At 47.3% G+C, this 12,778-nt stretch overlaps 1 protein-coding gene across 3 annotated transcripts in view; it reads left to right on the forward strand.

The window, feature by feature from the left end:
* Positions 1–5,510: 5,510 nt before the first annotated feature.
* Positions 5,511–12,778, forward strand: part of ZNF148 (zinc finger protein 148) — a 120,844-nt gene continuing 113,576 nt past the window's right edge. For 2 of the 3 annotated variants that reach the window (XM_055316006.1, XM_055316005.1), the window contains exon 1: positions 5,511–5,690. The gene's annotated coding sequence lies outside the window, so the exon portion shown is untranslated. Of the gene's footprint in view, positions 5,691–7,811; positions 7,936–12,778 lie in introns of those variants that run through there. The other variant, XM_055316007.1, reaches the window with a different exon arrangement.

Consider the following 12,778-nt stretch of genomic DNA (forward strand, 5'->3'; position numbering starts at 1 on the left):
GTCTCTCTCTCTCTCTCTCTCTCTCTCTCTCTCTCTCTTTTTTTTTTTTTTTTTTGCAGTCAGAACATTTGAGATTTGTTAAGAAAACAAATTCTGGGGATCCCTGGGTGGCGCAGCGGTTTGGCGCCTGCCTTTGGCCCAGGGCGCGATCCTGGAGACCCGGGATCAAATCCCATGTCGGGCTCCCGGTGCATGGAGCCTGCTTCTCCCTCTGCCTGTGTCTCTGCCTCTCTCTCTCTCTGTGGGACTATCATAAATAAATTAAAAAAAAAAAGAGAAAAATTCTTAAATGCACAATACCTTATTGTTAACTACAGGCACAACGTTGTACAGCAGATCCCTAGAACTTATTTGTCTTGCATAACTGAAACTTTATACCCATTGAATACCAAGTCCATATTTCTCCTGCCCCACAGCCCCTGGCAACCACTTTTGTATTCTCTGCTTCAATGAGACTATTTTAGATAGCTGATGTAGGTGGGATCATGCAGTAGCTGTCTTTCTGTGATTGGCTTATTTCATTTAGTACAATGTCCTTTAGGTTCATCCATGTTGTCACAAATGGTAGGATCTCCTTCCTTTTAAAGCCTGAATAAATATTTTATTGCATATATACACACTACCTTTTCTTTACTTATTCATCTGTTGATGAGCACTTTGTTTCCCTATCTTAATTTTAGAATATATCAATGATGTGAAGTGCCCTTCAGATCTGCAGCAGGAACTCAAGGGAAGGGGTCTCAGGAAAAGATGGCCCATGGGAACAGGAAAAGCTGTTTCCCTGGGTCTAGTAGGAATGACAAGATGTAGCAGGGTGGTGGTGGTGGGGGGGGGGGCAGGCTCCTTTGGACCAATCTCTGACAAGGCTATGGATTTAGAGCATTGCAAAAAAGAAGCCCATGTTTTCCCATTAGGTAGAAATAGCCTTCATGAATAGCTTGTGCCGCAGGCAACCACATGGGTAGAGAAGATAGTGCTTCCACATACTCCTGAGCCTGGGAAGTCCAGGAAATTTGGAAGATGGTTGGTATAGAAGGTTTTGAAGACCTGGTGAAGTCTTTGGGGACAAGAGAGGGTACATTCCTTTCCAACAGAAGCCAGAGGCACAAGGCTGAAAGAAGCCATTCCAGAACCAGAGGAACAGAAAGAGGCCCTGGGAGGCACTCAGAATTCCCGGTCAGGGCAGTGCTGCCAGCCTTCTCTGGGTTAGTCCACATCAGATAAGGTAAAATGCTGGTGGGGGATTCCTGGGTGGCTCGGCGGTTGGGCATCTGCCTTTGGCCCGGGGTGTGATCCTGGAGTCCCAGGATCGAGTCCTGCATCGGGCTCCCTGGATGGAGCCTGCTCCTCCCTCTGCCTGTGTCTCGGCCTCTGTGTGTGTCTCTTATGAATAAATAAATAAAATCTTAAAAAAAAAAAAAAGATACAATGCTGGCTGTAGGCTGAATCTGACCCACAAACATGTTTTGTCTGACATGCTTCCCTGTTTTAAAGTGGAATTAGTTGCCAACACCGATATTTGGGAGAGTTCACCCCAAAATTCAGATTCCTGATTTTTCTTCATTTTCTGATCTTCACATCCCACTTGGAAATCATCAGCTGGAAATGAGTAGTTTCTGTGCCCTTCAGATTAGCTCTGGCTCCTCATAATCCCTCCACTGTCAGTTGTCTTTGCATCTGGCTTGTGTCATCTATTCATGTTACCTGCTTAGCTTGTTGGGCATTGAAGTTTGCTACCTGTGGACTGTCTCCTGAGCAGCTTAGTCTAATGTGGACATCTCCCAGAAGACATTCTTAGGCCCACTTAACAGAGGTTTCCTGGAGCTATCTCAAAAAGGGTGTCAAAAGAGACATAAGCTATATAAACTTAGTGTTTCAAGAAATATAATTTACCCTTAAGAGTTGTGTTTCTTTACAGCGATACATGATGAAATCCTTCAACAAAAAGGGCCTGTGAGCTTGTATGCTTGTTTAAAAGCATGCCAAGGAAAGGAGGAGTTACAGAGATGTCTGGCATCCTGTTCAGGAGCCAGTTTTGGGAAGAGAGAACTATATACCTGTTAAAACAGTTAACAAAAAAGGGTGATAATACAAAGCACTGGTGAGGACGGGGGAGAAACTGGATCTCTCATACATCGTTAGTGGGGATGTAAAATGATATAGCTACTCTGGAAAATAGTTTGACAGTTTCTTAAAAAATTAAATACATACTTACCACATGACCCACTGATCATACTCTCAAGGCATTTATGCCAGGAAAATGAAAACTTAAGTTCACACAAAAACCTGTACACAAATGTTCATAGCAGTTTTATTTGTAATGGCAAAAAAAAAAAAAAAAAAAAAAAAAACTGGAAACAACCCAACTGTACCTCACCTGGGGAATGAATGAACAAACCCTGGTACATACAATAGAGTATTAGCTTGCAATAGAAAGGAGTGAATGTTTGCTATCTGCAACAGTCTGGCTGGTCCTCAAGGATATTCTGTTTAGGTAAAAACATCAGTCTTAAAGGTTATATACTGCGTGGTTCCATTTATATAACACTCTTGAAATAGCAAAGCTATAGAGCTGAAAAACAGTAGTTACTAGGGGACAGGGATGGAATAGGAGGAATGGAAGGGGAGGTGGATTTGTGAATATAAGAAGGTAGCAGGCGGGAGTTCTTTTGTGGGGATGGAACAGTTCTAGCTCTTGGTTGTAGTGGTGGTTACACAAATCCATACATGGAATAAGACTTCACACACACACACACACACACACAAATACAGACTTAAAGAAAAAGATAAAAGGTAAGTAAGTTTTGTGGTCTAGTTTGAGGTAATATACCATCATCAATTTCCTGGTTTTGACATTTTTTTTTAAATAAAGAATTTTATTTATTTATTCATGAGAGACACACAGAGAGAGGCAGAGACACAGGCAGAGGGAGAAGCAGGCCCCACACAGGGAGCCCGGCGTGGGACTCGCGTGGGACTCGATCCCAGGTCTCCAGGATCACGCCCTGGGCTGAAGGCGGTGCTAAACTGCGGAGCCATCCGGGCTGCCCTGGTTTTGACATCTTATTTGAACTTTATGTCACTTTTAGGGGAGGCTGGGTAAAGGGTAAATATGAGTGTAGTATTTTTGCAACTTTTTGCGAGTCTCTAATTATTTTCAAGCTTTATGGAAAAAAGGAAAGGAAGGAGGCTGAATGCCTAAGACTGGCATTTGGGGAGGTGAGCTAGAGGGGCATGGAGAAGCAAATTGGGGCTGAGAAATATTTCCAGAAGTTTGACCTAGAAAAGCCATAAACTTGGTTCCCATCATCACTCCTTTTTTTTTTTTTTGTTTAAAGATTTTATTTATTTATTCATGAGAGACACAGGGAGAGAGAGAAAGAGGCAGAGACACAGGCAGAGGGAGAAGCAGGCTCCCTGCAGGGAGCCTGATGTGGGACTTGATCCCAGAACTCAGGGATCAGGCCTTGGGCTGATGGCACACACGCTCAACCACTGAGCCACCCAGGCGTTCCCCCATCATCACTCCTGATGTCATACCTCTATGGTGCTCTTTAGTCGGCCCTTGTTAGGCAATTGTTTCTCTATTGTTTCTGTTGTGGTGCTGAGCAGAGAACTAGATCTACTCCTCACCGCAAACTAACCAATTTTAACCCACTGAGTGGGATTGCCAGGCCTTCAATCCTTTTTCAGTTATTAGTTTTCCTATTACCTAATATTCAGAGTCTGTTTCTTTGCTGCCAGAGGTGTTCTATATTCTAACATCTGAATTCCATGCCATTGCAGATGCTAGAAGTTGCCAGAAGGCTGTCCTCCAGATAACTGTCTCTTGCCTTACCTTGTATCACTGTTTTGTTGCAATTAGCATTCACGAGATGCACCATTATCTTATGAAAATTTGTATTTTCGACTGGACAAATCACATGGAGAGCTGATGCTGGAACTGTGGCTTATCCGTGCTCTTCTTAGTTACCGGTGTCTAAATTAGGCTGAACCTCGGGGGCCTCCGCTATTTCTAAACCGGCACCGCGATTTACTAAGGCTCGGCCTGGGGGAACATTAACCTTGCAGACACTAATCTAATTCAGTGCCATCTCAAGCGCAGAATGCGGGAGTTTGGAGTTTCGCCAAAAAGCACTATTCCAATGAACGTGCAGTTGGCAAAGGGGTGGGAAGGTGGGCGTGGACGAGGGAAGGAGAACTCCAGAAATGGTCGCATAGACACTGTGACCCCTTTCCTTTCCCTTACGGTTACGGATCGCAGAGGGATGCCGAACACATCTTCGGGGTATTCGGAGGAGACGGCGAGGAAGGCGTCTCGTCCCGTGGTGAGTTTCCGAGGCTCCGGATCCCTCAAGGTCTAGGGGGCGGCGGCGGCGGGCGGGCCTGGTCCACCTTGCCCGAGGTGGGGACGCAGAGAGGAGCCGCTGGGAGCCGTCCCTGCGAGGCGAGGCGAGGCGAGGCGAGGCGAGGCGAGGCGAGGCGAGCCGAGCAGCTCAGGCCCAGCTCAGGCCCAGCTCAGGCCGGGTGCTCAGCCTCAGCTGAAGGCGGGCGTCCTCAGAGAGGACCACCGCTTGGCTGAGGTCACTTAAAGGACCCCCAAGGGGAGGGGCGGCGGTGCGACTGCAGCTCCGTCTGCCTGGCCCTGGCCGGGCCCGGGGGGGGGGGGGGGCGGGGGCAGGTGAAGCGCGGGGGGGAGGTGCCCCCCAGGTGAAGCTGGGGGGGGCCCAGGTGAAGCGCGGGGGGGGGCCCGGTGAAGCTGGGGGGAGGTGGCCCAGGTGAAGCGCGGGTGTGTGTGGCCCAGGTGAATCGCCAGGGGGGTGCCCAGGTGAAGCTGGGGGGAGGTGGCCCAGGTGAAGCGCCGCGGGGGGGCCCAGGTGAAGCGCAGGGGGGGGCAAGGGAAGCGCGGGGTGTGTGGTCCAGGTGAAGCGGGGTGGGGAGGTGGCCCAGGTGAAGCCGGGGGGGGGGGGGAGGTGGCCCAGGTGAAGCGCGGGGGGGTCGGGAGGGGATGCACACCTGCGGGGCCCTGCGCAGCACCTGCCCAGGAGCCGGGTGGTTCTCACCTCCTGCTTCCCCGGGTGCGGGCACCGACGGCGTTGGCCGGTTTGCGGAGCGGGGTCCACGAGCGCAGGTGGGCCGGGGGACGGCAGGTGAGAGCGAGAGAGGAGGCGGCCGCGAGGCCCCGCGAGTCGGTGCCTCGCCCGCTGCGGCCCTGCCCCCGCCCGGCCCCGGCCCGGCCCGGCCCGGCCCGGCCGAGTTGCTCGGACGCCTTCCCTCCCGGCCCGCCCGGGGCCCCGCGGCCGGGGCGCAGCGACACGCAGGCGCCGGGGCTTCCCCGCCGGGTTCCCCCCCCGCCCCCAGGGCCGCCGAGGGCGGGCGCCGCGCCGAGCGCGGCCGGGGCGCGAGGCGTCCCACAATGCACCGCGCGGGCGGCGGCGGCGGCGACCGCGGCGGCGCTCTAGCCGCGGCATGTCTGCGTCTCGACTGCTCTGGGAGGAGGAAGAGAAGGAGGAAGAGGAGGAGGAGGAGGGGGAGGAAGAGGAGAAAGGCGCAGGGGTGGGAGCCGTCGCCGGAGCTGCCACAGCCGAAGTTCTCTCCCCTCCCCCCTCGCCCTCCTCTCCGGGCCGCGGGGAAAGCTGGAGCTGCGGCCTCTGGCAGGCGGGGACCGCGCGACTCGGCGGCCGCCCGCGGTAAAGCTGGGCCTGGAGGCCCGGGCCCGGGAGGGGGGAGGGGGCGGCCGGCCCGGGGCGGCGGCGGGGGGCGGCGGGGGGCGGCCAGGCCCGGGACCGCGGCGGGGCGGCGGGGGGCGGCGGGGGGCGGCGGCGGGCGGCGGCGGCGGCGTCCGGGCCCGGGCGCGAGGCCGCGGGCGTGGGTGTGCAGGGCCGGGGGCCGCCGCCGGCCTGGGCCGCCGCGCCTGGTGCAGCGCCCTCCGCGCCCTCCGCGCCGCAGGCCGCAGCGGCCGTGCAGCCCGAGCGTGCCCCGGGGCGCGGGGGGGCGGGGGCCGCGGCCGGCGCGGCCGGTGCCCCGGGGAGCCCGGGGGCGCTCATTGTGCGGCCGCCGCGGGCCTGCCGCCGTGCAAGGAGCCGAGGCGCTCGCGCGGCGAGGGAAGGAGGCGACCCCAGGAGTTTCCGCGCATAGAGAGGACCGCGATTGAAGCCAGAGGAAGTGCTCGGCGCCGGAGACTGTGCGGAGAATGCCTGGTAGCGTAGACAGATGTAGTGCTAGGGTTAACAGAGGCTGGCCCGGGGACTGAGGAGTTCCTCCAGGCGGGCCAGGGAGGCCTAGCTCTGGACCTGTTGGGGCCCCGCTGTAGATGACACCTGGTAAGTGGCGGCCCCGCAGTGCTCGGGGGTCCCTGACGATCCGACGTGAGCCCGTAGGTCGTGGTCTGGGACCTCGCAGACCTGCGCCGCCGGCGACCAGGAGCATTCCTGAAACAGACGGTAAGGAGACGCCTGGCCTGCAGGGGATTCCCTCCCGGAGCGAGGAGTTTAGGTTTTAGCGAATTTGGAAGTATTGTCATCTGCTAGAGGCCGGGTGAACGGGAACGCTGGAATGGAAATTACTTGACTTGGCGGTTTTCTTCTTCAGCTTATCTGTTCCAGGAGAACTGATGCCATATTATCCGCCCTGGGTCGCAGTACCCAGGCTTATAATTAATGGTGGTGGTGGTGGTAGTGGTGGTGGTGGTGGTGGTGGTGGAGGGGGGTGGGGTTGGGGGGTCGGTGCACGGTGGCCTTTCTTTGGAGGCTGCGTTTGGAGCTCAGATTAGTCCGAACGGATTGGTTCCCTAACTCCGAGGCCGGTGGGAGACCTTCTGCTATTCACGGCTCCTGAATGTGTACTCTCACTGAGGCGGGCATTGTGGTGTTGAGGAAAATGCATCAGCCTGCAAAGTGTGGGCCTGCAGAGTGGAGGACCTAGAATATCTGTGTGGGTCTTAGGTTGCAAGGAGGTCAGGACTGGTTGTCTCGAGGTCTAGGGGAACCTGAAGAGACTGCACGATTCTAGAGCGCCAGGTTACAGGGAGTATTAGCATTTCCACATCAGGAATTGAACCAGGGCCTCTTGGATTTGCTGAGCTTCCACCAGACCAGATTTTCAAGAGGCAAATAGAGGCTAGACCCGTACTCTTTTAAGATCTACCCGAAAAATCATTCACTTTTTATTATTAAGAAAGACTACACATTACACTGTGATATTAATTCAACTGAGGGGAAGGTGGTATGAAAAAAATCATTTTCTGGAAGTAGATAGAGGGTGGAGGGACTAATGGGAAAGATGGAAAGAAATTTGGGAGAGGGATGGGAAAATTCAGTGATTGGTTTGTTTAGCAAATGTATCTAAAGGAGGTTGAGAATTTAGCATTAGAGATGAGAGGGGCTTTTATTAAAAAATTTTTTAATGGAAATAATCCAATATATATATTTTTTTAATTTGGAAAACTTTTGTCAGTACATTTAGGTTTACTCTCTTCAAGGGTTTCAGCATATTATATAGTAGGATATAACCACTTTTATTGTCATCACAGAATGAGAGGGTCTGTTTTCTTTCCCCTCACCTGCACTGTATATTATCACTTAATTTTTGAAGTTTAACAGACTTAAATATAGCATGTCATTATTATTTTTATTCCCTTTTAAATTGCATGAAATAATATACATACATAATTAAAAAGTAAAATTGTCCTGAGGGAGCTTATAATGAAAAGCAATAGCCCCTGTCTCACCTGTCTGTTGCGGTCCCACTTTCCAGAGGCTACTGCTTAATTTTTGTAGTTCTTATCATGCTTTTCCTCAGGTCTGCGAGTAATGTGCGTGTACTGTTATTTCTTGATTGATCAACATGACATTGTGAAGGAGTCAGAAGACTTCTATGAATGGAAAGGATTTGTGTCGCTGGCGTTATCCCCATTCTCCTTTCAAGCCTTTGATGGTTATTATTTTACCTTTTTTATTTGCTCTCTTTACATCTTTAGATAATGTGCTTAAAGAGAGAGCATTTAAAATTTGACTGGAAATAGACTGGGTGAGAAGGTAAAGTGAAGTTTAAGGGATGGACCTGTAAGAAACATTGGGTTGTGGGAAACAACATCTTTGCCGCATAAGGGTTACTGGTTACAGATCTGAGGAGGAGTTGCTCGGCAATGATAGTTGTTCATCTTGGAATTAGTTACAGGTCGACTGTGCAGTGAGTGTTCTTTGACAGTCTTCTGGAGAGTTTTAGAGTGGGGAATCTGGGAATGGATTAAAATGACCCTTGATTGTTCTTTCCAGGCTTCTGTGGCAATTATTACAGGAGTTTTTAGGAAGGAATAAATTGGTGTGGATAATGTGTTTCCTTTTTTGTGGAGGGAGGGAGGGTTGGGGAAATGTGATAAAAGGGGGAAGAGGATGAAGGTCAGGGTATGATGGAGGTGGTGATAATTTTGTAGGAGGCTAAAGAAAGGGTAAAGGATTCTGAGGACATTTGGATATAGTTGATGTGAAAGAGATTTAAAATTACAGTGGTGAGACTGAGGTTTGTGGCAGTTACGAGGAAATTTGCATATTTAAGTCACTAATATGGTGGGAATAATGGTGGAAGAAAGTATGCTGCTCATATTTTAGGGTTGATTCATAAAATATCGATTTTTGAAATTTAGGTGTGAGGTTTAACGTCACCAACAAAATAAGTCTGTCGACAGATGGGGAGAATAGAAAGAAAACTTGCTCCCCTTTTCAGAAGTCTTGTTTAAGTAACCTCACCTCTGGAGAATCCTTACTTTGGATAAGAACAGCATTCACATGCAGATTGTATACTGCTAAATCTTGTATTTGCTTATGGGAATTATTCTCTCCTTGTTTTGAAAGGGCTACTAACCTACCCTGGAGCCCAGACTTTCTTTTATCTGTGGGGAAACTCAAAACAGTTTGATTTTTAAGTGCTTATATTAAATACCTGTTGAATGACTGATAGAAAGTAGTGTTCACTGTTAGTTAAAATAATGGGACTGTGTCAAATTGCTAAGTACCATGGGAGTACTGTAGACAAAATTGTGTGTTGTGTGTTTGAGAGAGTGAGGGACAAAGGGGATAGCTGACTGCTGAAGCCTTTAGATTTAAGGGAAGAAGAGAGAATGGATTAGAATGGGACTGGAAAAATCCTGCTGAAACATTGAAGGGGTGGGACCAAAGATTCTTGTCTGATCTGAGGCTAGTTTAAGCTGAGTAAATTATTATTATTGTTATTATTTTTGAGAGAGAGCATGGCGGGGAGGGAAGGGAGAGAGATAATCTTTTTCTAAAAAAAAGAGATTTTATTTATTTATTAATTTGAGAGAGAGAATGAATGCATGTGCTTACCTGCGAAGGAGGTGGGGGGAAGAGAGGGAGAGACGAGAGGGAGAGAGAGAGGGAGAGGGAGGGAAGGAATGTGGGAGTAGAGGGAGGAGCAGAGGGAGTAGCAGAAGCAGACTCCCCACTGAGCAGGGAGCCCTGGACTCCTGGGATCTTGACCTGAGCTGAAGGCAGATGCTTAACTGACTGAGCCACCCAGGCGCCCACGCCCCAGAGATAATCTTAAACAGGCTTCACACAGGGCTCAGTCTTATGACCCTGAGATCACGACCTAAGTGGAAATCAAGAGTTGGACACTTAACTGACTGAGCCACCCAGGCACACCAATCTGAGTAAATTTTAAATCTGGATCTGAAGTTGGTGACTGGTTTAATTTGGATTTTCTTACCTAAATGACTGCTTAGAGACTTTGCTGTTTTAAGAATATGTCTGATTTAATTCATTTTTGGCATGATAATAAAAAACTGTTAGGTGAAATTTCCTCCCTTAAGGAATTTATAGTATTTTTATCCTTTTAGGCGGAGAAAGACAGTTATGAAGTAATTTAGTAATAGTGTAAGATTTCAGAAAGTTGATTAAAAAAAAAAAAACAAACAAATCAAAAGTATGCCTCCAAAGGAGAATTTATGTATTTTGGTAGTCATTTTTACTAGTAGCATTCAGAACTTTTTTGGATCACTTTTTCTGAATTCCCTTCTGAGCCTCTAGCACCTTCTATGAATTTATCTATTTAGTGCCTGTTGTGTGCTGTGGGGGGACTGGACTTGTAAAGGTGGGTTAAACATGGTCCCTACCCTCAGAGTTCATTATCCCTTCAGAATGGCACAGTTATAAATAATAGGAGGCATAATGTTACTCTGAATAGTCTCATTGGTGACAAATCTTTTTAGTCTGAAAGATTTGATTTTTAGAAATGCTGAAGATCGGACCCTGGGTGGCTCAGTGGGTTCAGCTTAGACCCTGGAATGGAGTCCCACGGGGACTTCCTGGTCAGTGGGGAGTCTGCTCCTCCCTCTGCCTCTCCCTTTCTCCAGGCCTGTGTTCTCTCTTTTCTTCCTCACTCTCTCTCTCTCAAATAAATAACTAAAGTCCTTAAAAAAAAAAAATGCTGAAGATCTGTCAATAGCAAATAGAGTGAATAAAGAATAGTTTTGGTTTAAATTCAGCTAATCACAGAAATAGGAATGGTTTTCTTGGTTGACTTAACTGATTTTGGAAAACACTCTCTGATTGGAAGTTGGAAATATGTTGAGCAGTGGTGATCGTTTCACTTGTAGGTAGTCAAACATCGAATAAATGTTGGTGAAGTGCATCAGATGGTTGGATGGTTAGAGTGAATAAATGGGCTAGTGGTACCTCCCAGAGGGCCTCACTGAGTTCAATATGTAAATAAATTCTGGGTATATTTGTTAACAAACACTTTGATTACTGTGAACAGGATGGTTTATGGTTAAGATCCCAAATGAGTTTTATGGACAGTAAATGCTGTAGGAGTTCAGGGAATGGAGAAATGAATATTGGCTGAGGTTTGGGGAAAGGATTTAAGTGTACCATACTTTAGCTAGATATCTGAAAGGATTCCTTAGGGATCTCAGGAGAGGAACTAAATTGCTCCAAATTTCTCTTGCAGCCCTAGAATGAACCTAGAGTCTGGATCTATTTTTGTCTAAATGCTTTCTGCCTATTTCATTTTAGCTACTCCTACTGGTTTGTTCCTCTTCAAATTCTCCTTTGCTGGGTAGATTTTGAGCTCCCTGGAACAATGAAGGGAGGGGGTCTGTTTCCATCTATGTCTAGTGTAACTTTTAGTTTTTCCTTTTATGAGCCTGTACCCCACAAATTACTTGGTCTCTGTGAGTGAAGAGCATGAGTCAACTTGGCTCTGCTATCCTGGCATTTTCCTGCGTGCTTTTCTCAAATCTGCTTTCTGAATTACAGAATAGAATAGTCAGAGAATTGAGGGCATATGTCTAGTAGACACATGCTTGTTGAATAAATGAATGAATGAGAAAATATCAGATAATTTAGGAGCTCTAAATGATCTATATGTTTCTGATAGTTTCAGTTTATTTATTCATAACCTGCCTTTTTTCTGCAAAGGATTTAATGGGGCTGACAGATAAATGTATGCTATAATATGAGTTGAAATAATTGAGGAAGTCTAGTTGAAGAGAAAATGAAAGAAGAATCTGTTTAAAAAATATAAGGTCTATTATTATGAATGCTAGAAAACTAGGAATAAAGTGGAGGATAACCAGATGGAGAAGGAAAGGTGTTATCCCACGGAAAGTATGATTATGAAAGAAGAACAAGATTATTGATATATGATAGCTTATGTTTAGTGCAAAGCAAAGAAGATTGAAAGTGTAAAGGATTACTTGAAATGGTTATTTTTGGGAGGAAGATGGTAAGACAATTTGAAGGATAAGAATAAACAGGAGTTTAGAATATAGCAGAATTTATTTATGATGTGGATTTGTAACAGTTTTCAGAAAATGATGGGGTGAGTTCAGTCAACAGATAATGAACATTTGCTATATGTAAAAGCATTGTTCAGTATAGTCAGGAATAAATCCTTTGGGATTTATAGTCTAGTAGTGGAGCTGGACTTGTGCACAAATAACTCCACTATGATCAACATAGAAGGAAAACGATGTTACTCAAGTTAAAAGGTAGGAAAAAAACATTTGACTAGGGGAAAACCTGGGACTACATTTAATGGCATGCAAGTGGTATTTTAGCTAGTCTTTGAAGAGATGGGTAGGATTCTGGCTGGTATAAATATCTGGAAAGTGAGCATTCCAATCTGAGGGATTAGCAAAAAACAAAGACTTGGAGGTGAGAAAGCCAAGGATTTATGGGAAATAGTGAGTTAGTGTTTAACTTTTTTTTTTTTTTACCATGATCCACATCTTCAGCTAATAATATGCATGTATGAATATGTGTATGTATAAAACAAAAAGCTTCAACAACCATATCCCTTACCATGCTGGATGCACGCGTATGTTTCCCATTCTGCTCTGTTTGGCAAAAAAATAAAAATAAAAAAAGGTGGCTGTCGCTCACACACTGATTTCATGACTAAACAATTGATCACAACTTATAGCTTGGAACACAGAGTTCGTGAATAGGCCATAATATGATAAAAGGTAGGAAGAGTCAGTGGGGTTGGGTAGGAAATGGATGGCCTTGGAAGCTAAGCCAAGTAGTTTGTATTTGATCTAATGTTGTGCTTAGTAAGCAAACAGGCTAGGTTGTAGTCTTGGCCCTTCTGTTTTACCTGTGCTATGATTATGGAGAGAATTACTTCCTTTCTGAGACTCCACTTTCTCATCAAGAAATTGATAATTATTATACCTTCTGGCAAGGGTTATGGTGACGATTTGAGGATTAGAGTATGCTAACGTAGGATTAAAGTACGTTCATGTATCATTAACGTA

Source organism: Nyctereutes procyonoides, unplaced genomic scaffold, assembly GCF_905146905.1.
Source record: "Nyctereutes procyonoides isolate TBG_1078 unplaced genomic scaffold, NYPRO_anot_genome, whole genome shotgun sequence".
NCBI classification, from domain to species: domain Eukaryota; kingdom Metazoa; phylum Chordata; class Mammalia; order Carnivora; family Canidae; genus Nyctereutes; species Nyctereutes procyonoides.